Here is a 27,584-nt window from a genome sequence, read left to right as displayed (position 1 = left end):
GCCCTAGGTGCGATAGTACGGAGGCAGATATAGTGCATATGTTTGCGGGGTGCCCAAACCTTTCTCCGCTAATAAAAAGTATTGAAACATTTTTTGATAACTCCTTGGCATTTAAATTGAAGCTGACACCAGAAGTAATACTACTAGGACTAGAGGGGAGTAACTCACAGCAAAATCAAAATGGGGGGGTTTTGTTTGTGGCCACGGCTGTTCTGCGCCTATGTATAGCAGCTGCCTGGAAAGATAAGATACCACCTCCGTTCCAGCACTGGTTGGCTAGGTTACTGCATATGTATAATCTGGAGAAAGCTATCTATGCCAGAAGGGGGAAAAAGGGTAGAGCGCTGGGATTACAGCTGTGGAAGCCAATTGCAGAATGGAAAAGTAGGATGGCAAGTGTCTAGGGGTGTGAATAGCTGGATGTGATAAAATATATATACGCCTTATATATGCCTCTTGGGGGTATCTTCTGTCCCCTTTACATTTCCCTTTAACTGCGTTTTATTAATGTTCCTTTATCTATTGTGTTCTTCTTTTTCTTCCCCAACTTGTTTTGCTTTGTTTTGTTATAAGATGTATATATTATGGAAGTATGCAAGTATGCAATGGAATTGTTTTATGTGATTATTTAGAAACTTGCCTGTTGTTGAAAGATATTGACTGGTGCGGGGGGGGGGGGTAAAAAAAATTGCTGTAAAAATTGTCAATAAAAATATTTAAAAAAAATAAAAAAAAATTGTGTGGAATCCTCTGATGTCATAAGAGGAGAAATTGGTGTTCCCACAGGGATGGTCCCAGTGACCCACTGGAATCATGTTTATATCATTTACTAAAGGGCGTTTTAGGGGTAATAACGCCACCAGCGGTGAACCCGTAAAAGAAAAACCTATATATTTTCAAACAGCTGTGCATCCATCCAAATTAACCTCTTTTGCATTATTCTTGTCGACATGCAGACTGTGTGACAATGTACATTGTGACTGTTTGGGCGGTGATGGCTATTTGATTTGGGGCAGTGGGCATTTGGCCTACATGGCTGATGGGAGGTTGTAGCCGTAGATCTGCATCTCACAGTTCCCTGTTCTGTTCAATCTTATTGTTCTGTTTCTGCACCTGGACGGACCCAGTTGTGTCCCCTGTTCTGCAGTGTGGGTGTTGCACTTTGTGCCACATTGTCAAGCGATGTGCTGTAATTGCTATGTGTGTGTGCTGCAGTGTGTCACGGGGATGGGGGACATGTCCCTGAGTAATTGTGGGTGTGCAGTGTGCTACATAACTTTGTGCATGTGTGCCATTGTGCCCATCACCTCGTTCCCCAAGTCCCTGTTGGATGCTCACCCTGTTGTTGTTGTGTCAGGTCCTGTCGAGCTGTGTCTGTACTCCCACCTCCTTACACCGGCTCCACACTGATGAGTGGCCTCCATTTTCTTCGGCTCTGCCTGTGGCGCAAGACTGCCACCTCCTGTCGCCGTTGCTGCCTTCCTGTTGGCAGCGGGTTTGTACCTGGTTTAGGATGTCACCTCCTGCCGGCGCCTCTTGGCCTCCTCGATTGGCCTCCTCGGCACTCCCACTGCATTCCAGGTGGTCTGCTTGTGGGTCAGTTGCTGGTAGTGTTCTGTCACCTCCGTGGCGCTGGTCTTATTTTCCTGCGGTCTGCACCCCGTCTTCCTCTCCCTTTTCTCCTTGGCCTTCTTCCACCCCGTTGTTCCTTGCTGGTGGTCTATGGGGTTGTGGGGTTAAACAAGTGCTAAGAAGTTATGAGAATTGTGTGATTGAGCTGGACTTAGTCATCATCAACTGATTCCTATTAGTTGGTCCATCGACAAAAATAGCAGAGTACCTTGATGTTTTTTTCCTCATGACTGTTGAATATTTGAAATGTATATAATGTATAGAAATAGTGTATAGGTTAATGAGGAACAGCTGACTGAAGCTGAACTCGGACAAGACGAAGGTCCTCATCCTCGGCTCCACCCCTTCAGCCTGGGACAACTCCTGGTGGCCGACAACACTAGGAACAACCCCGACACCCACCGACCACGCACGCAACCTAGGGGGTCATCCTCGACTCCACCCTCTCCATGACTAAGCAGGTCAACGCTGTCACCTCCTCCTGCTTCAACACCCTCTGAATACTCCGCAGGATCTTCAAGTGGGTTCCCACCGAAACTAGAAGAACAGTCACCCAGGCCCTCGTCACCAGCAGGCTGGACTACGGAAACGCCCTCTACGCAGGAACGTCGGCCAAGCTCCTGCGACGACTGCAACGCATCCAGAACGCCTCGGCATGCCTGATCCTCAACATCCCCCACCGCAGCCACATCACACCCCACCTGAGAGACTTGCACTTGCTCCCCGTCAACAAGAGGATAACTTTCAAGCTCCTCATTCACGCACACAAAGCTCTCCACAACCGCGGCCTAGCATACCTCAACAGACGACTCAGCTTCCACACACCCACCCGCCAGCTCCGCTCTGCCGGCCTCGCCCTCGCCACAGTCCCTCGCATCCGAAGAACAACCGCCGGCGGCAGATCCTTCTCCTACCTCGCCGCCAAGACCTGGAACACCCTCCCCACCAACCTACGGCAGACCCCAGACTTACTGGCCTCTTCAAGACCTGGCTCTTCGACCAGTAGCAGACCCCCTCCCCTAAGCGCCTTGAAACCCTCATGGATATGTAGTGCGCTTTATAAGTATCCTGATTGATTGATTGATGGGTCCCACTGTTGAGTAAAATTAAGTTGCTCGTGGGTTAGAGCGAGGAGTATGAGGGTTGTTTGAAAGCCGCGCTGCATCAGTGGCAACAATTTCACAATGTCCTTTGTATTCCACTTCAATGACTTCCTGTCTCAGACATTTCGGTATAACAGTTCTCGAACCTCGACAGACAATTCCTTCTTTAGTAACGAAAGATCATCTCTAACATTCTGACATTTCTCATATTGACTGTCATTAGTTAGAGGGGCATCCGTCCATCTCTCTCAACGCTTCTGTACTAACCACTCAGAGGCTGGAGGTAGTTTCCATCTTGTAGTTTATTTCCTCTGGCAACATGGTTTAGGAGCAAGGCTGCTCCCACCAGGCGCGCAACACCCATTGGGCTCACGGGCTTCAGCCCCCCCCCCCCCCATCGTGTGTGTCAGTCCGGGTGGAGACAGCTTCGCGGGCTGGCGAGCATCTAATTGCAGCCGCACCCAAGTACTTAACAGGTCTTTAAAAGACCATTTACTTGTAAATGAGGCTTTTGTTGTGTGTTCACCCCTTCTTACAGCCACTCTGTCTATGGTTGGAAGAACTAGCCCCCCCTACCCTCCTCCCCCCTTCCCCCCCCCACTTGAAATAGAAATTTGGCTCTAGTTGCCCGCCTGGCTCCCACAGTAAGGATTCCACAGCTTCTGGTATTCAGACAATCGCATTCCAACACCCCAAGCATAACTAAGCATTCCAAAACAGAATGGAATTACCTAGAACAGTCACAGTAACACAAGTAGTAAATACCACAGCTTCTCTCCTCCCTCCCTCTCAATGCTCCCTCCCTCTCTCTCTCTCTCTCTCTCTCTGCTTCCACCATCGCTCTCTTCCTTTCTCCTCTCCTTCTCTTAAAGCAGACCTCCCCTCCCCCCCCCCTCACTGCTGCAGTTACCCTCCAGGAGCTGGGAAATGCCCGGTGGGATAAAAGGCCAGGGAAGGATCTTTTTTTGGGATGTTTACAAAGAGTGAAGGGGCCTGGGGGAGTCAGGGCGCCTCGAATTAAACATTTATTATCACGAATGATGTACAGGAAGAAGAGACGTACACAGTATAGACCCCCTGGAGGTGCAGACATCAGTAGTGGGGTCCAATCTCAGCTGCACAAGACACGATCAACACAGTCATCAGAAATACCCCCGGGGAGATCTGCTTCCTCCGAGAGAAGTCACTTCCTGGGTTAAAGGTCACTCTTTTGGAGAGGGATAGTTGAGGGGACTGCATCAAGGGAACCGGGTACCAGGGCTGAAAGATGCAAAGTGGAGCAGGACATTCTGTCATTTCCTAATCCGGAGTGATTAAGACGTCTCGCGCTTGTAGCGCCTCGTATCTGTTGTGTGGTATTAAAGCGCTCCAGGGTCCGAGCCACTGTCCTGCACCCGGCACAGGTCCAGGGGAGCAGTGTCTCTCTTCCAGGCCTGTGCGTAGCGCCCCGAGGCTCAGTGCGGAGTCAGAGGCGCTGGATGGAGTGAGATGAACTCTGGGCTCCACTGACCAGGAAACTCCGTCACCGAGGGCTCCTGTGAGACGTCACTGCAGCACCAAGGAGAGGCCTGTCCAGAGGAGGGGCAGAGGAGGAGAGGCCTGTCCAGAGGAGGAGAGGCCTGTCCAGAGGAGGGGCAGAGGAGCAGAGGCCTGTCCAGGTGTTGCAAGAGAGGTGAGGCCTGTCCAGGGGTCAAGGGAGATAAGGCCTGTGGGGGGGGGGGGGGGGCAAGGGAGGTGAGGCCTGTCCAGGGGGTGCAGAGGAGGTGTGGCCTGTCCAGGGGGTGCAGAGGAGGTGAGGCCTGTCCAGGGGGGGGTGCAAAAGAGGTGAGGCCTCTCCTGGGGGGTGCAAAGGAGGTGAGGCCTGTCCAGGGGTGTGCAGAAGAGGTGAGGCTCGTCCAGGGGGGTCAGAGGAGGTGATGCCTGTCCAGGGGGGAGCAAGGGAGGTGAGGCCTGTCCAGGTGGGTGCCAGGGAGGTGTGTCCTGTCCAGGGGTGCAGAGGAGGTGAGGCCTGTCGATGGGGTGCAGAGGTGAGGCCTGGCCAGCGGGGAGCAGAGGACCTGAGGCCTGTCCAGGGGGAGCAATGGAGGTAAGGCCTGTCCAGGTGGGTGCAGAGGAGGTGAGGCCTGTCTAGGGGGAGCAATGGAGGTGAGGCCTGTCCAGGTGGGTGCAGAGGACCTGAGGCCTGTCCAGGGGGTGCAGAGGAGCTGAGGCCTGTCCAGGGGGGTGCAGAGGAGGAGAGGCCTGTCCAGAGGAGGAGAGGCCTGTCCAGAGGAGGGGCAGAGGAGGAGAGGCCTGTCCAGGGGTTGCAAGAGAGGTAAGGCCTGTCCAGGTGGGTACAGAGGAGGTGATGCCTGTCCAGGGGGGAGCAAGGGAGGTGAGGCCTGTCCAGGTGGGTGCCAGGGAGGTGTGTCCTGTCCAGGGGTGCAGAGGAGGTGAGGCCTGTCGATGGGGTGCAGAGGTGAGGCCTGGCTAGCGGGGAGCAATGGAGGTAAGGCCTGTCCAGGTGGGTGCAGAGGAGGTGAGGCCTGGCCAGGGGGGTGCAGAGGAGGTGAGGCCTGTCCAGGTGGGTGCAGAAGAGGCGAGGCCTGTCCAGGTGGGTGCAGAGGACCTGAGGCCTGTCCAGGGGGTGCAGAGGAGCTGAGGCCTGTCTAGGTGGGTGCAAGGGTGGTGAGGCCTGTCCAGGGGGTGCAAGGGAGGTGAGGCCTGTCCAGGGGATGCCAGGGAGGTGTGTCCTGTCCAGGGGTGGAGAGGAGGTGAGGCCTGTCGATGGGGTGCAGAGATGAGGCCTGTCCAGGTGGGTGCAGAGGACCTGAGGCCTGTCCAGGTGGGTGCAGAGGACCTGAGGCCTGTCCAGGGGGTGCAGAGGAGCTGAGGCCTGTCTAGGTGGGTGCAAGGGCAGTGAGGCCTGTCCAGGGGATGTAAGGGAGGTGAGGCCTGTCCAGGGGATGCCAGGGAGGTGTGTCCTGTCCAGGGGTGGAGAGGAGGTGAGGCCTGTCGATGGGGTGCAAAGATGAGGCCTGTCCAGGTGGGTGCAGAGGACCTGAGGCCTGTCCAGTGGGTGCAGAGGAGCTGAGGCCTGTCTAGGTGGGTGCAAGGGCAGTGAGGCCTGTCCAGGGGATGTAAGGGAGGTGAGGCCTGTCCAGGGAGTGCAGAGGAGGTGAGGCCTGTCTAGGGGGTGCAGAGGAGGTGAGGCCTGTCCAGGGGTGCAGAGGAGGTGAGGCCTGTCGATGGGGTGCAGAGATGAGGCCTGTCAAATTTGTGCGCAGGAGGCATGAAGCCTGTCCAGGGGGTGCAGTGTAGGTAGACCCTGTCCATGGGGTGTAACGGAGGTAAGGTCTGTCCATGGAGTTCCAAGGAGGCAGAAAGCCTGTCCAGTCAGGCCTCCCCAGAGCGGTGCTGCGGAGGTGAGGCCTGTCTAGGTGGGTACTGAGGAGGTGAGGCCTGTACATGGGGTGCAAAGGAGGTGAGGCCTGTCCTGTGCAGGGGCGTGCAGAGGAGGCAAGGCCTTTCCTGTGATGGGGTGCAGAGGAGGTGAAGCCTTTGCTGGGGGTGGGAGCACAGGAGGTGAGACCTGTCCAGGGGGTGCAGAGGAGGTGAGGCCTGTCCGGGGGTGTAGAGGAGGTGAGGCCTTTCAGGGGGTGCAGAGGAGGTGAGACCTATCCAGAGCAGTGCAGAGCAGTTGAGGCTGTCCAGAGCAGTGCAGAATAAGTGAGGCCTGTCCAGGGGTGTGCAGAGTAGGCGAGGGCTGTCCAGGTGGGTACGGAAGAGGTGAGGCCTGTCTATGGGGTGCAGAGGAGGTGTGGCCTGTCCTGTGCTTGGGGGTGCAGGGGAGGTGACACCTTTATAGAGGGAGGCAGATGAGGCGAGGCCTGTCCAGGGGGTGGAGAGGAGGCACGGCCTGTCCGGGTGGGGGGGAGGAGGAGCGGCCTGTCAAAGGGTGCAGAGGAGGTGAGAGCTGTCCGGAGGTATGCAGAGGAGGTGAGGCCAGTCCAGGTGTGTGCAGAGGATGTGAGGTGTGCAGAGGAGGTGAGACAGTCCAGAGCAGTGCAGAGGAGGTGTGGCCTGTTCGGAGATATGCAGAGGAGGTGAGGCCAGTGCAGGGGTGTGCAGAGGATGTGAGGTGTGCAGAGGAAATGAGAACTATCCAGGGGTCCAGAGGAGGTGAGGCCTGTCCAGGGAGTGCAGAGGAGGTGAGGCCTGTCCTGACCAGAGGGGGTGCAGAGGAGTTGAGCCTGTCCAGGCTGTGCAGAGGAGGTGAGTCCTGTCCAGGGGTGTGTGGAGGAGGTGAGACCTGTCCGGGTGGGGTGCTTCAGAGGTGCGACATGTTTAGGTGGGTGCAGAGGATGTGAGTCCTCTCCAGAGCGATGCAGGGAAGGTGTGGCCTGCCCTCTTCTGGTGGGTGTGTACAAGGTAAGGCCTGTCCAGGGGGTGTAGAAGAAGTGACGCCTTTCCAGGCGGGTGCAGAGGAGGTGATGCCTGTCCAGGCAGTGCAGAGGAGGCATGGGACCTGTCCAGGGGTGCAGGGGAGGCATGGGACCTATCCAGGGGTGCAGATGAGGTATGAGGCCTGTCCAGGGGGTGCAGAGGAGGCACAAGGCCTGTCCAGGGGGTGCAGAGGAGGCATGAGACCTTTCCAGAGTTGCACAGAGGAGGTAACACCTGTCCAGGGGTGTAGAGAGGAGTGAAGACCTGCCCAGGGAGTGCAGAGGAGGTAGACGAGTCCTTTGCTGGGGGAGCAGAGAAGGTGCGGACTGTCCTGGGGTGCAGAAGAGTTAATGCCTGTCCAGGAAGATGCAGAGGAGGTGAGGCCTGTCCAGAGCGGTGGAGAGGTGGTGAGGCCTCTCCAGAGGAGGAGCAGAGGAGGTGAGACTGGTCCAGAGCAATACAGAGAAGGTGAGGCCTGTCAAGGGGTATGGAGGAGGGGAGGTCTCTACAGAAGGGGAGCAGAGGAGGTGATGTTGGTCCAGAACAATGCAAAGAAGGTGAGGCCTCTCCTGTGCTGGTAGGTGGTGAGGCCTGTCCAGGGGCTGCAGAAGAAGTGAGGCTTGTCCTGGTGGGTGCAGAGATTGTGAGACCTCTCCAGAGTGGCACTGAGGAGGTAACACCTGTCCAGGGGCTACAGAGATTGTCTTGTTGTGTATGGTTTCTTTTCTCTCTACACCATCTCTCTACCCATGAATACTGCCATTGAGCTAACTACTACCATATATTACACACATTGTCCACAGGAATCACTGTTCCATGTTATATACCTCAGATAGGAAGCAGCCTTAGATTCCTTCCAATAGGAGCAGTCTAGCCTGAAAGGCCAACCCAGGTCCTTTCTGAACCGCAATACAAGCAGTGCAAGACTGGTTTCAGCCTCTCTTGGCCTTGACTGTAGGGTGCAGCTTGATTCAAGAGGTGCTGCAAGCATTGAACCTACGTCTGTGCATACCTGTCACATATAGGCATATGGAAAATGATGGATGGATTGTTTGTGTTCATCTCAGGCACTGGTAATTACTCTGTAATGCATCATAGCCTAACCTTCTTGTTTTTGCTCCCCGTTGCACCTCAGCATGCAACCAATCATAATGTTTACGCCAACACGGCTTTGTATTCTGGAACTTGTAGTGTTGTTTTTTTACCATAATGAGCATGTGATTAAAATCCTGCCTTGCAAAGCATGTTGGGTAAAGATCAAATATTGGTTAAAGTTTTCAACATTCCCAAAGTTTTCAACATTCCCAAAGGCCACTTGGCAGTGGTGCGCACCTGAACCTTCACTGAATCTCTGGATAGTTGCTGCCCAGTCTGCACATGTTTTGTAAGGCAGGCTTGTTCTGCTGCTGTCTGCCTATTTTGTAGGTTTGAGGCTTGTTCTCCTGTTGTCCATGCTTTTTATGTTTTGTGCAAATGTGGACAACAAACGTATGATGTTCATGTTTAGTGAAGGAGGCCTGCACTGTTTCTTCTCAAGTTTTGTGTGAGGGAGGCCTCCAAAGCTGCCTTCTGTGCTACATCTCTTTTGCTTGAGGGTTGTCTAGAGGGTTGGTTTCCCCACTCTAACTCTTGTTTTAACTCTAAGGATGGGCCTGTCTCTCCGCTCCTGATGTACACCAAACTAACGGAGGCCACAGTGAACAAGCGGCTAACCAAATCCCTTGAGTCTAACTTCTGCACAAAGACCATTCAGAGCTCTAAAATGGTCTCGCTACAGAGACAGGGGCGGATAAAGCCCAGCAGGATATTAGAGATATTATGTATGGGGGCTGTGGAGGTAGGACCTCTGATTTTATGAGAACTGTCAGCAGCCTTTGACACCATCTCCCACTCCACTTTACTACAGAGAGATTGGAGATTGAGGGAAAGTGCTTGCTTGGTTCTTATCCTTTTTGACAGAACTGACCCAAGCGCTGGCATTAGCTAAGTTCAGATCAACCCCGAAGACGATCACTACAGGAGCCCCCTCTCCAGGGCTGGTATTTACATGGCCCACTTATCCAGCCTGATTGAGTATTTCAATATTATCTCTGCTCGATGATACACAAGGTGCTACCCCCAGGAAGTCGTGGATTGGACAAGCTCAAACTCTGGTGCTCAACAGTGGAAAAAGTGAAATAGTGCTATTTGGGACCGAAGCCTCACGGGCACAAGAGTGCTGCCCAGTGTTGTTGGGAGCTCCATCAACCCCATTCCATGAGGTCAGCAACCTGGGAGATTGGGTGAACTCTTATCTGCCCTTAAAAGAGAAGATTAAAACCACTTGCTCTACATCTTCCGACTTCTGAAAGTTATTGGAAGAATACTTCCATTCATCCCTGCTTCATCTAGAAAGACCTGGCTCTGGCCCTGATCCTGTTGAGAATGGATTCCTGCATCTCTTTATACATAGGCATATCTCAATATCTCCTACGTAGCTTGCAGCGGCTACAAAACACAGCATCAAGGCTGGTTCTGGGCTCAGAAATCATTGTCGATCTCCAACAAACTGGTAAAATGGACTAGGTTCCTGTCCTGAAATTATGTCAATTGAAAGCACTTTATGTCATAGATACTCTGCAATCGGGGCCAGCATCTTTATATGCCTGTGCTTTTTGCCTGGCTCGAGTTGGGAGATCCCGCCATGCATTCCCTAAGATCAGGAAAACCAGAATAGGTGGCTGCTCTCTACCTGTAGTGAGGGCAAATACCTGGAATGCCCTCCCACCTAATAGTTGGTAAGAGAGGCTGCTGAGGGTATGCGCTTCTCTGGCTCCCTTTTTTAAACATTTTAAACAATATCGCGCTGTGTGTTTTATTTTACTCTTTGCCTCATGTACTGTTTTGCTTAGATTGTTGACCTGCTAACAATTTAATACTTACTTGTCTTTGACCGTTTCTCCTCGGCGCAACGCTTCTCTTTATATTATTGTACCTGGCTCCAGGCACCGATCCGCCACGGCTTGTGCCGTTTGCAGCGGCGGTGGCCACGTGAGCACGAAATCCCTTCTCCGCCCCCATATCCTCACTTCCGCCCTGCTGGCCGATTGGCAGGTCAGTGGGCTAGTGTTTGGAATAGCTACCATTTAAAAATCCAGCGTAGCCGGCATTCGGGGCTAATAGTTGGTAAGAGAGGCTGCTGAGGCTATGCGCTTCTCTGGCTCCCTTTTTTAAACATTTTAAACAATATCGCGCTGTGTGTTTTATTTTACTCTTGGCCTCATGTACTGTTTTGCTTAGATTGTTGACCTGCTAACAATTTAATACTTACTTGTCTCTGATCGCCGCTCCTCGGCGCAACGCTTCTCTTTATATTATTGTACGCGGCGGTGGCCACGTGAGCACGAAATCCCTTCTCCGCCCCCATATCCTCACTTCCGCCCTGCTGGCCGATTGGCAGGTCAGCGGGCTAGTGTTTGGAATAGCTACCATTTAAAAATCCAGCGTAGCCGGCATTCGGGGCTAATAGTTGGTAAGAGAGGCTGCTGAGGCTATGCGCTTCTCTGGCTCCCTTTTTTAAACAATATCGCGCTGTGTGTTTTATTTTACTCTTGGCCTCATGTACTGTTTTGCTTAGATTGTTGACCTGCTAACAATTTAATACTTACTTGTCTCTGATCGCCGCTCCTCGGCGCAACGCTTCTCTTTATATTATTGTACCTGGCTCCAGGCACCGATCTGCCACGGCTTGTGCCGTTTGCAGCGGCGGTGGCCACGTGAGCACGAAATCCCTTCTCCGCCCCCATATCCTCACTTCCGCCCTGCTGGCCGATTGGCAGGTCAGCGGGCTAGTGTTTTTCTCTTTCCTGGTACTTAATGATGCAATGGCGGAAGCGCAGCGGACGAGCGCAGCGGGAGTGCCGACTTCTCGCCGAAGTCGTGCCAAAGTCCTGCCCGTCTGCGCCCGTCCGCGCCAGGCCGGGACCAGGGCCATACCACCATGCCCACTTGCTCACCTATTCTTCGCCAGTATTACACTCCTTACATACCGCTTATCCACTTGATCCTGCCACTCTTGCTTGTATCATAGCACATGGTGTTGCCCGTTCTAGCCCCTTCCAGCACTGTCCCAGACCTGCTCCTCCCATCACTATACCGCCCACTCCTAGCCCACGTGCCCCCATTCCTATTCCTGCCACTTCTGCTTTTTTGCTTAATACCAGGTCCGCTGTACGGCACCAAACTGACATTTTCCATCTGCTGGACACCGAGAGCCCAGACTTGCTCTTCTTAACGGAAACCTGGTACCGCCAGGACTCTCTTCCTGATGTCCTGGCGGCCCTTCCCCCCTCTTATTCTGCCCTCTGTGCTGACCGCCCAAACGGGAAGATGGGGGGTGGAGTTGCCCTAATAGCGCGGGAGGGGCTACAATTTCAGACGCTGGCTTCCTCCATCCTGCCAACGTCAGACTGTTTAGTGGTGCGTTCTGTTTCCTTTAAAACTCCCCTTACCTGTGTTTTGGTCTATCGTCCTCCTCAGTCTTCCCCTGGCTTTATCACTACATTTCAGGAACTTTTAGGCACTCTGTCCATTAACAACGCCTCATTGCGAGTCCTTGGAGACTTTAACTTCTGGCCCGGCGACCCTGCTGAGGATGCAATATCCAAAGACTTTACCGCACTACTCCTTAGCCTGAACTTTTCGCAACATGTTCACACTGCTACACACAGGCAGGGGCATATACTTGACCAGATATGGACCCTTAACATCCCCATTTCGGTGCCCTCGGTACTGCCCTGTGCCTGGTCGGACCACCATCTCCTGTCTTTTTCGTTGGCCCTTAATACCCCTGCCCCTCCACGTCATCCCAAAAACATCTGGACCCGGAATTGGAGCCGAGTTGACATCCCCACCTTGTGTAGCTCACTCCGCTCCTCCCTCCCGGCCCTTGAGGGTCTGGCTCTACATTCCCAGGTCACCACATTGGACAATTGGCTTGTCAAAACCTGCGACCATATAGCCCCACTCAAGCGAGTAACCATTAACCGCGTTCACAATGCCAATAAGTGGTTTAGTCCAGCCCTAAAAGCTAAGAAACTAATAGTGCGGCAGGCCGAACGCGCATGGCGACGTGCTTACTGTCCTTCCGCTAGGCAGCTTTAATTCACAGTCCTCTCTGAATATAAGTGAGATATTTTAGCAGCAAAAAAAGACTACTTCTCTGGACGCATTCTGGCGGCTGAGAATCAGCCACGTGAGATCTTTGCGATGGTCCATGAGTTGGCCGCCTCTGATAGGACCCAGTCAAAAAATCCCCCTTCACAGATTTTGTGCAACTCCCTCAATGAGTTCTTTATAGAGAAAGTGGCTACCATTAAGGCTAATATCCCCCCTCCCTCACCCACTTTCTGTGAGTGTCCCATTCCTACCAACAGCCAGTCTTTAGCCCTTATCCCCCCTCTGACTCTGGACTCACTTCCCCCTCTTCTCAGACGGGTGAAATCTGGCTCCCCCGCCGACATTTGCCCAGCACACGTTTTAAGTCAGATTTTCCTGGATTGTCCTTTCCCCGCCCTTACCCTGTTAAACAACTCATTCGAACAGGGTACTGTCCCCCTTTCCTTTAAGGCTGCTACGGTCATCCCCATTTAAAAAAAACCTGGGGCAGACCCTGGCGCCCCGGCCAACTATCGGCCAATTTCCCTCCTTCCTTTTTTAGGGAAGATCGCAGAGTCCCACCGTACTCAGGTTTTAAGCTCCTTCATCGAGGGCAGCGAATATCTCGCCCCCTGCCAAGCAGGCTTCCGCCCCCGCCATTCTACAGAGAAGGTGGTCATTTCAGTCCTGGACCGACTCAGGGAGGGATTGGACTCCAGCGCTCCTAAGGCCCTCGTTTTATTAGATCTGTCTGCCGCCTTTGACACGGTGGATCACTCCATCCTTCTGCGCCGTGTCAAGTCGGCGGGCATCGAGGGCCCTCCCCTGGCCTGGCTGGAGTCCTTCCTGTCTGATCGCTCCCAGGCTGTCCACCTGGCAGAATTCGCTGCTCCTCCCCGTAAAATAACTTGTGGGGTTCCTCAGGGCTCTTCCCTTTCCCCCCTACTCTTTAACCTATACATCTTCCCTCTTATTTTTGCTTTGCAGCACATGGAGGTCGCGGTGTATAACTACGCCGACGACCTCCAACTTATTTTTGATTTGTCCCCGGCTTCGTCAGGTCAAACCGGCTTCCAGTCCGTGATGCTATTCATCCGTGAATGGATGAATATGAACCACCTCAAGCTAAATCCTGACAAAACGGAGATGGTCTTGACGGGCGGTATTGGCAATCCTTGGTCACCTCTTTTTTGGCCACCATCCCTGGGTGCCCCCCCCCCCCACTCCTTCCCTATCAGTTAAAACGTTAGGTATTACTCTTAATCACCAACTTACACTTCATTCACATATTAGTTCAGTTGTTTCTTCTTGGTTTTTTTCCTTACGGACCATCAGGAAAATATCCAGATTTTTTTCTGTTCCCGCCCTCAAACTGATAATAATGGCCATGGTTCTGTCAAAAATTGACTCGGGAACATCGTTTATAACGGTGTCCCCGCATATGCCCTTCATCGCCTTCAGCTGGTCCAGAACCAGGCAGCTCGCCTGGTTTACGGCCTGGCCAAGTCACACCACTCCACCCCCCTCTTGAAAGCCCTTCACTGGCTCCCTATTAAACAGCGGGCACTGTTTAAATTGGGATGCCTCACTTTTCAAGCCCGAGCGGGCACTGCTCCGGCATTCATCAATTCTGCTATCACGAGTTACTGTCCGCCGAGATCCCTTCGTTCCTCCTCCCTGGGCTTGCTGGCAGTACCTCGCTTCAAGAAGAAAAGAGCTGGTGGCCAGAAATTTTCAGTTCTGGCCCCCACCTTCTGGAACGCTCTTCCACCCTCAGTAAGGCTTCTGCCCTCCTATATGGAATACCGCAGGGCCTTAAAAACCCTTTTGTTCCAGCAAGCGTTCAACTGTTAGCCTACCGTTTTCTGTCTGCTTGTTCTTGCCACTGTTAACTCTTAAGCGCCAAGAAACTGCCTAGTACACAAGCGCTCTATAAATGCTTTTAAATTCTAAATTCTAAATTCACCTGACTTGTGTCCCCAAGAAAACTTGAATTCTGTCAGGAAACAACTCAAAACATTTCTGTTTTTAAATAACATCAAGGTCGTGGGGGGCGTGGCTAGCCATGCTGCGAGATGGCTGCTTTCTGAGCGTGCTCCACCGACTGGGGCAATAATCCTAAATTTATCCTGTACACAAAGTCGCTGCTGATGTGCTAAATGCCAAAACCGGTGGGGGAGACAACTGTGCAAAAACTGGTGGAGCGGAGGTGAACGACGCGGCTGCATTGCAGAGACTCGGCGGAACGAGTGGCAAGCCCGTGCGAAGCTGCGGACGCAGAAGTAAGGGAAGCGGCGCTGCCTCCAAAATCGAGTCCGGTGCGCCATGGTTGAATGTAGGCCGCAGGGGCGCTGACCTCCAGAAACTGCGCAAACTCGCCAAAAACCCTGCAAAGAAGCCCGGACGGGGTGTGCGACTGTGGAAACTGAGTGGGACATGTTATGTTATGTTATGTTAAAAGTTTGTGTGAGCGCGACAGCTGCCCCAGCAAAGGGGCGTCCCGGCGCTAGTAGATCAAGTGCAGTACCAAAGAGGCTGGCCGCATCGGGAAAGCAACTTTAAGGGGGAGGAAACAACAGGGTTTTGACCGCTTTCCGGAAGGAAACCAAGTTTTCCATGCCACGGATATCCAGCGGCAAGGAATTCCACAGCTTGGCTCCTAAGACCCGGAATGAGCGCATTGCAGTTGAGGCAGAGAAGGTAAATGTAAAACAATTTTTTAATACGCCCACACTTGGACAAAATGGCAGCGCCCGGCGGACCAGTCTTCTAAGGATTCCAGATGAGCAGTGCGCTGATATGGATGGCATGGGCGGCACTTGTGCAATCAGATCGCCCTCACTGTGAACCCTTGGGGATGGTTTGACGATAGCGCCACAAGCCAGGAGTACGAGGAGCTGTGAGTGACGGGCTTGGCTGGCCTGCTTAAGACTGCCTGGAGGTAACGCGCCATTGCGAAGTTGTGCGTCCAGCTAGATCTCAACCGGATGGTGGACAGCGAAAGGGCAAGCACCACTAACTACTGCCCTGCATGTAAAGTGGGCACATAATATACTTTGTTTATATGGGTTGGATATAAAATACGCCTCACGGATACTGGCACGTCCCGCGGCTGCTGGTTGGGGTTGGAGCTCAGGACGCGCATGTCGGGGAAGAAGTGTTGGGGGGATACTCCTTCATTGCCTGGGGTCCTGATGATTAATGCTTGCAACACCACTACAAGAGAAAGCTGTGAAACCGAAGACGTGGTTGAGAACAGTTGCACACACATTACACTGGTGCTCCTGCTGCAGATGGTGGCAACCCTGAGGTGGTGTACACTGCTGAATTGTTTCATTCAGGCGCACTGCAGGGAGTGCGTGTAGTTATGCGGGCTCTGATTCCCGACTTGTCCACTGCGGGACGCCACACCGGTTAGGCGACCACCTTGGGTGATACCAGGAGTAAATGTAAATGTAGTTGAGCTTATATAGCACACAGCTACCCGCAGTGGGTTTCCCGGCGCTTGCTTAGGGAACCCGTCCTGGTATTCCCCTGTGAGATATCAGGGTATCCACAAGGTGAAAGTCAGGCATCCCGCCGCGAGGGGCCGTTGTGGAGATTAAGCAAGCTATTGCCCAGAGTCGCAGAGTGTGAACCCGTGAGTCGAGGAGGCACCGGGGCGAGAATTATCGAGTCCGTGGAATTTTTTAGCCCAAGACCCGCCGAGGCGGGGAATTGAACCCTTGTCCAGGACCGATCTCAGCTTCCGGGTCTGCTGCCTCTAACCCCTGAGCCACACTTCTCCACAGCATTTGAATTCACGAAATATCACCCCCCTCCTGGTGACATCAATTGAGACCCGAGGGCCCATCTGGGGGCACTATGGGCAAACAAGATCTAAAACAGCCAAAGATCACATTTGACTCCAGACGCTCGACTAGGCAGAACGAGACAGGTACAGGGGTGCAGGGCGGCACAGACATGGACATGCAGTCTGGAGCGGGAGATGAAGATGTAAAGGCTCTGCTGCTAGATATGCGTTCCAGTCTCAAGAGTATTGATTCAAAACTAGACGCGCTGACTCAACAATTGGACACAGTGAAAACCCAAGTGTCAGTGCATGGAACGAGGCTAGATAGTCTGGAGAACCGACAGGTGGAATTTAACGAATTTCAGGCGGAAACCAAGGAGCAGCTCCTGCATATGGATAAACTCCTGGGAGTCATACGTGAGAAAAATGATGACTTAGAAGCCCGCTCTCGTAGGAGCAACCTGCGCGTAACGGGCATACCGGAGACGACAGCCATGTCAAAAATGGAAATTTACATGACGGACATGCTGCATACGCTGTTTGAACCACACAATTCTGCGGTGTTTACTGTGGAAAGAGCGCACAGAACACTAGGCCCAAAACCGCCAGTAGGAAGTACACCTCGGCCAATATTAATAAAGTTGCTAAACTACCAGGATAGAGACACCATTCTGCGGTTGTCGCGAGAACAAGGCCAGATTACGCACCAAGGCAATTCCATCTTGTTTTACCCAGACTTTACCCCAATGGTGCAGGCGGCAAGGCGGGAGTTCCTACCAGCCAAACGACTCCTATTGCAAGCGCAAATTCCATATTCATTGTTGTACCCGGCGAAACTGAAAGTGTCCCATGATGGTACAACTCACTTTTTCACGGACGCAAAATCTGCACTTAAATTTGCCAAGCACATCGCTGGAAAGGGGTCCAAGAAGAAGAATGTTGAAAATGGTTCCCAGTCTGGCAGGCTAAGTGACAATGACTGAACTGCTATTGAAACAAGGATTGTTCTGGATTTCTATATGTTTGATAGGGCTGATATTGGATGGATGTTTGGTTGCATGTATTGCATTATCTTGAGATTGGATAAGTTGTGCTGTGATTCGCTGATGAGAATCCGGTTTTTACTCTTCCCCCAATACCGGATGAGATATTTATAAAATGCTTATATAGTTTTTGCGTGGCAAGCACTGGCTTTCACCCTGGTCACCCTGCGAAAGTGGGGGAGTATGCCAGTCTACCCTTGCCCCCCTGGGAAGGTTCCCTAAGACATGTTTGATGTTATTTAAAGTTGTGCATGGGTGGGTTACACTACAACCTAATTTGAGGTGTTGTGTGGGTGGTGGGCGGGATTGGGACGGGATTGTTTCTTTGATTGGGCCGAATAGTCAAATCATTATGCACGGCAAAGTAGTGCTACTAGTACCATGTTGCGTAACGTTGGGTAAGAACTATGCAGCTAATCTATTGTAATGCTGCCTGAAGGACAACCTTTGAACATTATCACCTGGAACGTCAGAGGTTTAAATGATGGCCGGAAGGCGCGACTAGTCAATGCATATTTAGTGAGACATGCCATAGATGTTTGTTTCTTACAGGAAACGCATCTAAATGTGATGCCATCGCAGAGGCTTAAGAATAGCCGTTGGGGTGAGGTATACTCTGCAATTTACTCAAACTATACAAGGGGAGTTGCTATTCTTATTAAGAGAGGATTGGATTGGAAGTGTGCATACTCCCACGTAGACACGGAGGGTAGATTTGTCATACTAAATGGAAGGTTGGGGGGTGAGGAGATAACATTTACTGCAGTCCCCAGATTTTTTTCGACTATTGTGGTCCCTGATTAGAGGGGTTGGGTGCCAAACTGTGATATGGGGGGGATTTTAATGCTGTACTTTCTGATGAGGCCGATAGAAAGGGCACCACTAAATCGGTGCATCCACAAGCATGTATGGCCCTTCAGGATATAATGGCAGACGGGGGACTACTAGACATTTGGAGGGAAAGACACCCCAACCTGCAGGAAGGAACGTGCAAGTCCACTCAACATCAGGCCTGGTCCAGGTTGGACTTTTGGTTAATTTCACGTAACGTTGCGACCTGGACGGTGGAGGTGGCCCATATGGCACGTTCACTGTCAGATCATGCACCTTGTATTCTCCGTTTGTCATTGCCGGGTGCCCCCTCCCGAGCTTTTACCTGGCGTTTACCTCGAAAAGCGATGCTAGATGAGGCATTTAAAGAGGAAATTCGAAGGGGCATTGAGCTGTATTTTGAAACAAACGAAGGGTCGGTAACGACTTAGGCGGTCTTGTGGGATGCCTTCAAGGTTGTCATAAGAGGTCAGTGTATCACGAGGCAGGCGGGGGAGCTAAAGGCCATCAGAGGGACATTGGCTGGACTGGAGAGGAAATCAAGGAGCTAGACAAAAAGATGTGTCTGTATGGGGATCAACAAACAGCGAGCCTTTTAAAAGCTAAACTGCTAGAGTTTGATGAGGAAGCACATAGAGAAATTAAATTTCTTGGGAAATATGCAGAAGCCTGTAGATATGGGGAGGTTGATAGACCGGCACACACACTGGCAGCTATGATCAGACCTGTGACAAGGGCCACCTATGTCCATGAGATTAATAGTATGGAAGGTGAAACGGTGAGAGGGCAAGAGGAGGTACTGCAGGCATTCAAAGAGTTCTACTCGACTCTGTACCAGACAATCGGGGTGGCGGAACATAGTGATATGTCGGAATTTTTAGACTCCATTGCTTTAGCGTGGTTTAATGACAACCACAGATTATACATGGATCTACCTAACACAAAAGAAGATGTGGCACAAGTGATTAAGAGCTTACCGCTTAATAAGGCTCCGGGCCCGGATGGCCTGACCACTGCCTTCTACAAGGCATATGTCGAGGAGCTAGCTCCGAGACTGCTTGCCATATAAGGGGAAGCGCTGGAAACGGGAATTTTACCCCAATCAATGAGGGAGGCTATGATAATTACATTATTGAAGCCGGACAAAGCGGAAATTGAGCTGGACTCATGTAGGCCGCTCTCTTTGATAAATGTAGATGCTAAGATTTATGCCAAATTACTAGCGAACCGCCTCCAGCCAATGTTACAGATGATCGCACTCCCTGACCAATCCGGGTTTATCCCAGGAAGGTCGACATTGCATAACTTGCGCACACTATTCTCCGTCATACATTATTTGCATCCTAGCGTTCAGGCTGCGGCAATCTTCCTAGATGCCTCTAAGGCATTTGACTCCTTGGAGTGGTCATATTTGTTCTTGGTCTTGCAGCGTATGCATTTCAGCTCCCTATTTATTCAACGAATAAAACTACTATACAAGGCGCCTAGAGCACGTGTAAGGGTCAATGGCATGGTGTCTGGTCCTTTTTGCATATTGAGAGGCACGAGGCAGGGCTGCCGATTGTCACCGTTATTATTCGCCATAGCTATGGAACCGCTGGCTGCACGCATAAGACAGCACCACACTGCTAGAGGTATAGGATTTAGCGCGTGTAGCCTTGTGATATCTCTCCATGCAGACGATGTCACCCTCTATATTCTTGACCCGGAGGTAAATCTTGACCCAGTGTTGCGGGAGTTTATAAGATTTGGAGGATTTGCAGGTATAAATATAAACTGGTTTAAATCGGTAATTTTCCCTCTTACTGATGGGATGAGGGAGGTCTGCTCTGAGTTCCCCTTTCGCTGGGAAGCTACTGAATTTAAATGTCTTGGGGTGTGGCTGAGTCGTAACCTCCAATGTATATGGAGATTGAACTTTGGGAGGGCTTATACATGGCTAGAAGGTAAGGTGGGTCTATGGACTAAACTGCCCTTGTCTGTGGCAGGTAGGGTGGCGCTGGCAAAGATGGTGATACTGCCTAAGTTTCTTTATTCGTGAACGTGCCGATACCACTTACTAAACACTTCTTTGGGCTGTTGCGCTCGCAGCTGCTCTCATTGGTGTGAGCGGGAAAACAGACCAGGGTATCCTGGGATCTTCTTACTCTGCCCATGAGACAGGGGGTGTTGGGGGCTCCTGATATGCACTTGTATGCACTGTGCGCACAAGCTCAGTTTCTTCATTTTTGGGTGCATGAGACCCCATTTCAGCCCCATGTTGCGGTTGAAAGGGATGCGGTGGCTCCGACGCCGTTGGCAGTGGCGCTATATCGTAATGTTAGTCGACCACAGGAAGATGTCGACACTGCTGGAACAGTATGTTGGGCGTGGCGCGAGCTGCAGAAACGTGCAGGCGTGGCTACGCTGTATGCGCCATCAATGATATTGGACAATAATCCCATTTTCGCATGTATGGAGAGAGGTGTTGCTAGGACCCTAACTGCTACGCTGAAATTGCATACATTCGCTGACCTTTACCCAGAAGGTTCATTTAGGCCCCCCCTTTGGATACTGACGAAGGTGTAGTGCCGTTTGCTGAACGGTTTGTGCGATCAATGCACAGTTCCCTGAAGCTCCCCTGACCATGTTACCACTGGAAAACGTACTTAAGTCACAGTCGGCCAAAAAACTGATAACGCGACTCTACACTATTATGCAGTCAAACTATTCAGTGTTGAAGCCTAAGTCGATGGAGGTTTGAAATAGTGAATTGAGTCCACAGATAACGGAGGAGCAGTGGGGTTATTGCTGTAGTCAGTTGACAGAGTTGCCCCCAAATACCGCCTGCGACTGATTCAATTCAAGTTTTTGCATAGATATTATAGGACGCCAGTTAGTTTGCATCGCCTGCTGTTGAGAGAGGACGCTAGGTGTTGGAGATGTGGGCAGGATCGGGCTACTTTTCAGCATGTGGCGTGGGATTGTCCTCACCTGCATACGTTTTGGAGTGAAATATTCAATGCAGTAAATCAGATAATAGGTAGAGATGACCCGCCATCTCCGATGCTGGGGATTTTGGGATATGTGCGAGACACGGTGCCCAAAAAGCGCAAATTGCATGCCCTTCTGCTACTCTATGCTCGCCGACAAGTTGCTATTCGCTGGGGTAGGAAGCTAGTACCTGATCTCAAGGCTTGGCTAAGGGATGTGACATACGGCCACAACCAGTTAAAACTCTTCTGGGAACAAATGCCCTCCACACCTCGCCCGAAGGATATATGGGGGCCTTTCTTGGAATGGTCCCAGTTGTCAACAAACCAGATGCTGCAAGATGAAGGATGTGTTGAGATATAGTCAGAAATTTAATAATGCTACATGGGCTTATGTAGAATGTACTTATATGCTACCTCATGAGACCGAGAGTTGAAATCCCCTTTGTGTTATGTGTTTGTGCTGGGAGATCTCTGCAGTGATGAGTAATAGATTGGATACGCTGACCCCGATAACTGCACCTCTGCCGTCCATAATTCTCTTCCTTGAAATATGACCAAAAATTTTTTACGTCAAGTTTTTAATGTATAATATTGCAATGTGTGCTGGGATACGAAATGCTGTGTTGACATATGTACTATGTACTTCATATATGCTACAATTGGCTCCGTGTTGGCATTCCATGCCTTTTGTTTTGTTTTCTGTTGAAAATGCAATAAAACATTTTTTTTTAAATAAAAAAATAACATCAAGGTCTCTGCATTTGTTTCCAGGGGGTGTGATTTTGCTACTTATGTTGCTAGTCACTACGGAATATATTGAATTGAACAACCTCCTTCACATGAGCCAATCTGGTTTCTGTGCTAATTTTAGCAAGGAAACGGCTCTCCTTGAGATCTCAGATTCCATTAAAGAGACTCTCGACTCAGGCGGAAGAGCGGCCTTAATATTGTTAGATCTGTCAGCCGCTTTTGACACCGTGCCCCATGATAGACTCCTTCAGAGACCGAGTGACTGTGGAGTTGGGGGCTCGGTGTTAAAATGGTTCTCCTCCTTTCTGGGGAACAGAAGGCAGGAAATTTGGAACCCGCCTTTTTCCTCCTGTATGCCTCCTATGAAGGTGGGAGTACCACTAGGATCTATTTTAAGTCCTTTGTTGTTTAATTCATACATGGCACCCCTTGCCTCTTTGGCTGAAGAGGCAGGAGCCCTAATTATTTCTTACGCCAACGACACTCAGTTATTGTGCACCTGTAAAAAAGGGGAAGTTTTTGACGGTGAGAAAATCAATAACTGCCTGAGAAAGGTCTTCTCCTGGTTCAGCTTTAACCAGCTTCATTGTAATTTGGCAAAATCAGAAGTGAGCCTCTTCGGAGCGTCTGATCCAGATGTATGGAGGCAATGGTGGGCGTCTGATATGTCCCCCAACAGACCTCCGTGGGGGTAGCCAGAAATATTGGGGTACAAATGAATGATTCTCTGAACATGAAGAAGCAAGTTCAATCAGTGGCAGGAACCTGCTACGGAACTTTGAAAACACTCCGTAAATTTCTACCTCTTTTGTCACTCTCCCACAGAAGGACGGTAGTCCAAGCTCTTATTACATCATGGCTGGACTACGCTAACGTCCTCTATCTGGGTCTTCCGGAATATCTGTTAAGTAAACTCCAGGTGGTGTAGAATGCTGCAGCAAGAGCCATCCTCATTCTGGGCTCTCGTGCCCACATTTTCTCCCACCTCAAGAACCTACATTGGCTTCCTATCCGCCGTAGAATTCAGTTTAAGGCCCTGACACTGGCTTTTAAAGCCCTGCACGGCTCTGGCGCTCACTACATCAGGAGAAGAGTGAGCTTCTACTCGCCTGGCAGAATCCTAAGATCATCCCATCTGTATATGATGATTGTGCCTAAATTTGCACCCTCTCGCAAACGTGGTCGGTCTTTTCAAGTTCAAGTTGCTCATCTGTCAAACAAACTTCCTGCCTCAATGAGGGAACTATCGGACATCTGGCTTTTTACGAAACAACTTAAGACGTGGCTGTTTCAGCAGTACTTCTCTCCCCCTTTAGGAGCTGACTTTTTTCGCTTCCATTAGATCGCTGTGCCTCGCTAGCACCAGGACACTCTGTTTGAGTAGCTGCGCGCTTTATAAATACGTTCTAACATAACATGTTGTCATACTAGCGCCAGGACACTTCTTGTCCGGAGAAGCTGTGCAGCTCTATATAACTTGGCTCTCATATCATATCACATCATAAGTCATCGATCTTTGGGGAACAGATCTTTGCAGCTATAGATTCCCTTGCAGTAGAAAAGGTACCAGGATCTGAATGTCTGATATAGAGTTTTACAAAGCTTTCAAACATATACCGACCCCATATCTGCTGGAGGTGTATGCCGGGGCTTTGAATGGCGTTGTGTTGTTACCGTCCATATGTGTAGCAATCAGATAAGTGCTCCCAAAGCCTGGGAAAGACCCGTCTAAGTGTACCTCTTGTAGACCTCTGTCACTGCTTAACTGTGATAATGTATTCCTGACTGAGGTGATGTTGTTAAAACCTGTATTTGGTCGGGGACAATCGAGATTTGCCCGGCGGTATTGCCTCTGTGACCCACGAATTATTAATCAATGAAGAGGCAGGCGCTGGAGACTGGAAAGCAGGAAACAAGGTTTTATTTTCTCCGGAGGAGAACACAGCAAAACAGACAGCAGGTATCGTTCTGAGGTGCTCTAACTTATTTCTGGGGCCTGGCCCTTATATTCAGTCTTTAGCGGTTTTATTACAGTTTACATACTCATGACAATGCTTTGATGTACGGAAAAGACATTCCCGGAATCCCCCTTTGGGCCCGTTCCCACGCATTTTTACAGTAGAAGTCCCCCCCCTGGTCACAGCAGGTGATGACTATCGCGCAGCTGGATATTCCGCCAATTCGTGGAATGCGGGGTTCGATCGGATCTCATGGGGTGGGGGCTTTGATCAACTCGGGGGTCCTTTGATGAGGGAAGCTTTCTATTGCACGGGGAGGGGCAAGGGATAGTATCGGCAGAGCTGGGTGTCGGCCTGGGAACGAAGAAGACAAACGGGCACACGGGGAAAAAGGGTTTGCATCAAAGGGCCGGGGACCAGGAAAGGGAAGAAGGGAGGTGTTGCGCTGGGAACAGGATGGGGGTCTGAGGCAGAGCAGCGCTGAAGAGGGGTTTATGATTCAAGGCAGGTGCAAGCAGGGGGTTGGTCAGCGTGCAGGCTTGGTGAGGGCGAAGGGCCATGTCGGGGGCCAGTGGCATCTTGTTCTGATCAGGGCATAAAAAATGGCGGGTGCGCACGAAAAGTGTGGCATCGGGGGAAGAGGCAAGATGGCGCAGATAATGTTCACCAAACCATGCTAATTTTCCACAGTCCTCCCTTTAACATATTCAAGACATCTTGCTGATTCATTTTCTACTCAGTTCTTCTCTGCTGGGCACAAGAAAAAGCAGTAGGAACCCTAGGTGATGGAGTAGTAAACATTACATTTAAGATCTCTAGTTTTAGGAGGCGGACCTATTGATAAACTTTGATAAACTTGTGTAGCAGGAAAGTCATAGTAATGCAATACAAAAATAATTCGAAGTGCGTACATTTCATAAGGTGAACTGATGGATTGTTACATAATTAATACAATGCGGGCTGGGAGAGAAACGAGACGTAGCAGAAATGATAGTGAAGGAATGTTCGAAGTTTAGTAAGTTGTCGGCAATTTTTTTCGTCTTCTGTTGGCACTGTGGAGTACCGGCGGTGGAGCTACGAGTCCAGCTCTATTCTAAGTTCCGTGTTGCAGAGCACGACCTTTTCCTCGCGTTTCTGATCAGAAAGGTCTTTTTCGCCCTGTGTCCTTTGGAATCAATAGTCAATAAGTTCAGGAGGAAGAAGAGTGCTCAAATAGTCCATAGGGTAGGTCGGAGGAAAAAAAGGGGGGGGATGGAGCAAGGCCAGATCGGGAACAAACTAGGGAAACGAGATATTCAGGTGAGCGGGCTCATGACCGCGTCTAGAGAGCGGGGACCTTTCGGCACACATTCGAACATGGAGCGGGGGCATCAAGTTAGCCCTTTCCTCTCCTTTTGTTGTAGATCGTGCCTCGTCCTGTAGCTCTGTTCTGTCGCGGTCTCGCCTTGGCCCATGTCGCAGACGTTCCATAGTCCGTAGTCAGGCCACGTGCTCCCACATCCGGTCCTTCTTTCCTCCGGCAGCCGTACCCTTGCAGGAGTTCGAAAAAGACAGTCTTTTAGAGAATTGGTAGAGGAAAGTAACCACATAAGTCTATTTCTCTCCCAGCCCCAAGTAAATGAGAATAGAGACGTCTGTTATGTTAGTGTTCACAACTGACATATAAATGATCGATGGTGAGCCTGCCGGTTTTACTATAACTTTTCTTCACGATTGTTTAATATAATCACGACAGTTCATCTGAATACAAGCCTGACAATGCTATACCGTTCTCTAGGGGTCTATATTTAAAAAGGGTGTCGTGAGCTATCAGCACAGTACTAACAGGCATCTCGACGTGGGACGACCATAGGCAAAGCATTTTTTCCTATTATCACTGCCTCCTGCCTTTTACCTAAACATTTTCGCTTTTCGACAATGTTCATTGTAATGGTTATCTTTGCTCCGGTCTAATCTTTGACTTTGTAAAACATCATTCTGGTTCCTATGCGGCCTCTCACGGCCTAATTACAAAATTTGAAAAGACAGGGATCTTATGGGAAAACAACTAGGGACATAGAAAACGGTGGTGGGGGATAGTCAAAAACTCTTATCGGGGGGCAACTGAACGCAGTACTGGGCGCGTCCTGGGAAGATGGGGGGTTTCGGTTACTTTTATGGTTTGGGTATCGTGACAATTCGGAACGGGGAAGGTCGCGCTATCTGGGGCACTCTATTCCATCAGGGGAGCCGCTGACGTAGTTCCCTTATTACGGGTCGGATTAGGGAACCTCAGTCGTCTTACCCGTCCTTTCCCTTATGGCCAATTCAAAATAGTTTTCGGAAAGGAGAGGTAGTGGCACAGCGTTAGGGCGATTGTATTAAAGACAAGTTTTGAGCAAATACTGGCGGTATTTGAAGCCAATTGGGTGGTGTGCTAGGGGTGGTAGTCTGCCAATTTCGGAGCTAATCGCTTGGAAGAGTGGGAGTGTGACGGAGAGAGAGAGAGAGAGAGAGAGAGAGAGAGAGAGAGAGAGAGAGTGCAACGGCAGGCTAAATAGTACACGTGCGACAGGAGGGTGGCAGTGTATTCGAGAAAGGCTATTTAGTGCATTACACAGCAAAGGACAGTTACGGGTCTGCGTTAGAATCTTGAAAGCATGCAGTTTGAGGCGGACGAGCATTTAGACAGGGTAGAGGGGGCATGCTTTGAGGAAAAGAGAAAAAGGGGAGGTACCGTTGTGTCGCACTTTCTTGCACTCTTGGTCCTTCGACCAGTTGAGTCAACGCTTCAGTCACACACACACATTCTCTCATAGTTTCGAATCATACGTGACATGGGTTCATTCGTGCAGCCTGGTTTAAGGGTGATCATTTTTCATCAGATCATACTAGTTTTACGGGGGTGTGCTACAATGAGTAGTTTGCAGGCGTGCTTATGTGCCATCTTGCAGCGTTGGTCCGCTTCGCGTATTAGACGCGGCAAGGCTTCAGATCCTCGTCATACCTCGGTTGCGGCCCCTGATGTAACCTGTAGAGGGAGGAAAAAGAGGGGAAGGGAGGGGGACAACATTCGCGCATATAAAATACATGGATTCGAGAGTCCTTTACTGACCTCATACTCGTCTTTCCTCATCGGGGTAGAGTCCCCGGGGATATGGTTTCTGGAGTCGGGGGGGGCAGTGTGTCCTTATAGGTCGTGTGCGGGGAAACGTGAAAAGGGAACCAGAGGTGCCTAGTGCGAGGTGTCTAGTTAGCAGATGTATCTCACTATCGGGGTCCTTAAAAATCTCCTTCAACGCTGTGACGTTCTAGGGTTCTTCAGTTCTAGGGTCAGCTCTGTTCCCTAATACCTTTGAGTCGTTGTACTTTATAACATTTACATCGTTTTATTTTACCCTTTCTTTTACATTCCTTCATTTATACCGTTCTTCTTACCCATCCTTGGAAGTCGAGGTCTTCCTCCATGCGAGAGTCCATGAGTCAGTCGCGTACCTTGAAGGCAGAGTGTCGTGTCGTAGACCCGATCCGTCCTCCAGGGCTGGGCAGCCATCTTCTTAATAACCTTAAAGAGGGAGCATAGTAGGGTGCACAGAAAAGAACTCTCCCGCCCATCCCATATTTTCAAATAAAGCATGCAATACCCGTTCATCATTTCGAAGACCTTTATTTTTGCAAAATCATAGCACGTGGACTTATGAGGGTGCAGTCGTATTTGGCCGGACACGGTAATGGCTAAAGTGCGTACAGTGGGGTGTCGTTTTGCAGCAATAAGAACGTTAGAAAGTTTTAGCAATTCATTTGTAGCAAGCTTAGAACGTCTATCAGTTGGCCGGGGGCTCGGGGGCGTTTATTTCATAATTTAGAAGCATAGTTCAGACTAGTTGCAATCAGATTTTCCTATATGCATACCGTGTGCGTGCATCATAAGCGAGGTTATACATCGGCTATATTTATAT

The 27,584-nt window shown here is 50.6% G+C and overlaps 1 pseudogene across 1 annotated transcript in view; it reads left to right on the top strand.

The window, feature by feature from the left end:
- Window positions 1-4,034: 4,034 nt before the first annotated feature.
- Window positions 4,035-27,584, top strand: part of LOC144803017 (uncharacterized) — a 47,059-nt pseudogene continuing 23,509 nt past the window's right edge. The window contains exon 1 of the transcript XR_013605495.1: window positions 4,035-4,407. The product of XR_013605495.1 is annotated as an uncharacterized LOC144803017 (transcript). The remainder of the gene's footprint in view (window positions 4,408-27,584) is intronic.

This window comes from Lissotriton helveticus, chromosome 1_2, assembly GCF_964261635.1.
Source record: "Lissotriton helveticus chromosome 1_2, aLisHel1.1, whole genome shotgun sequence".
In the NCBI taxonomy this organism is placed as follows: domain Eukaryota; kingdom Metazoa; phylum Chordata; class Amphibia; order Caudata; family Salamandridae; genus Lissotriton; species Lissotriton helveticus.
Note: the sequence above shows the minus strand (reverse complement) of the source record. Positions and strands in the feature narration are given on the sequence as shown.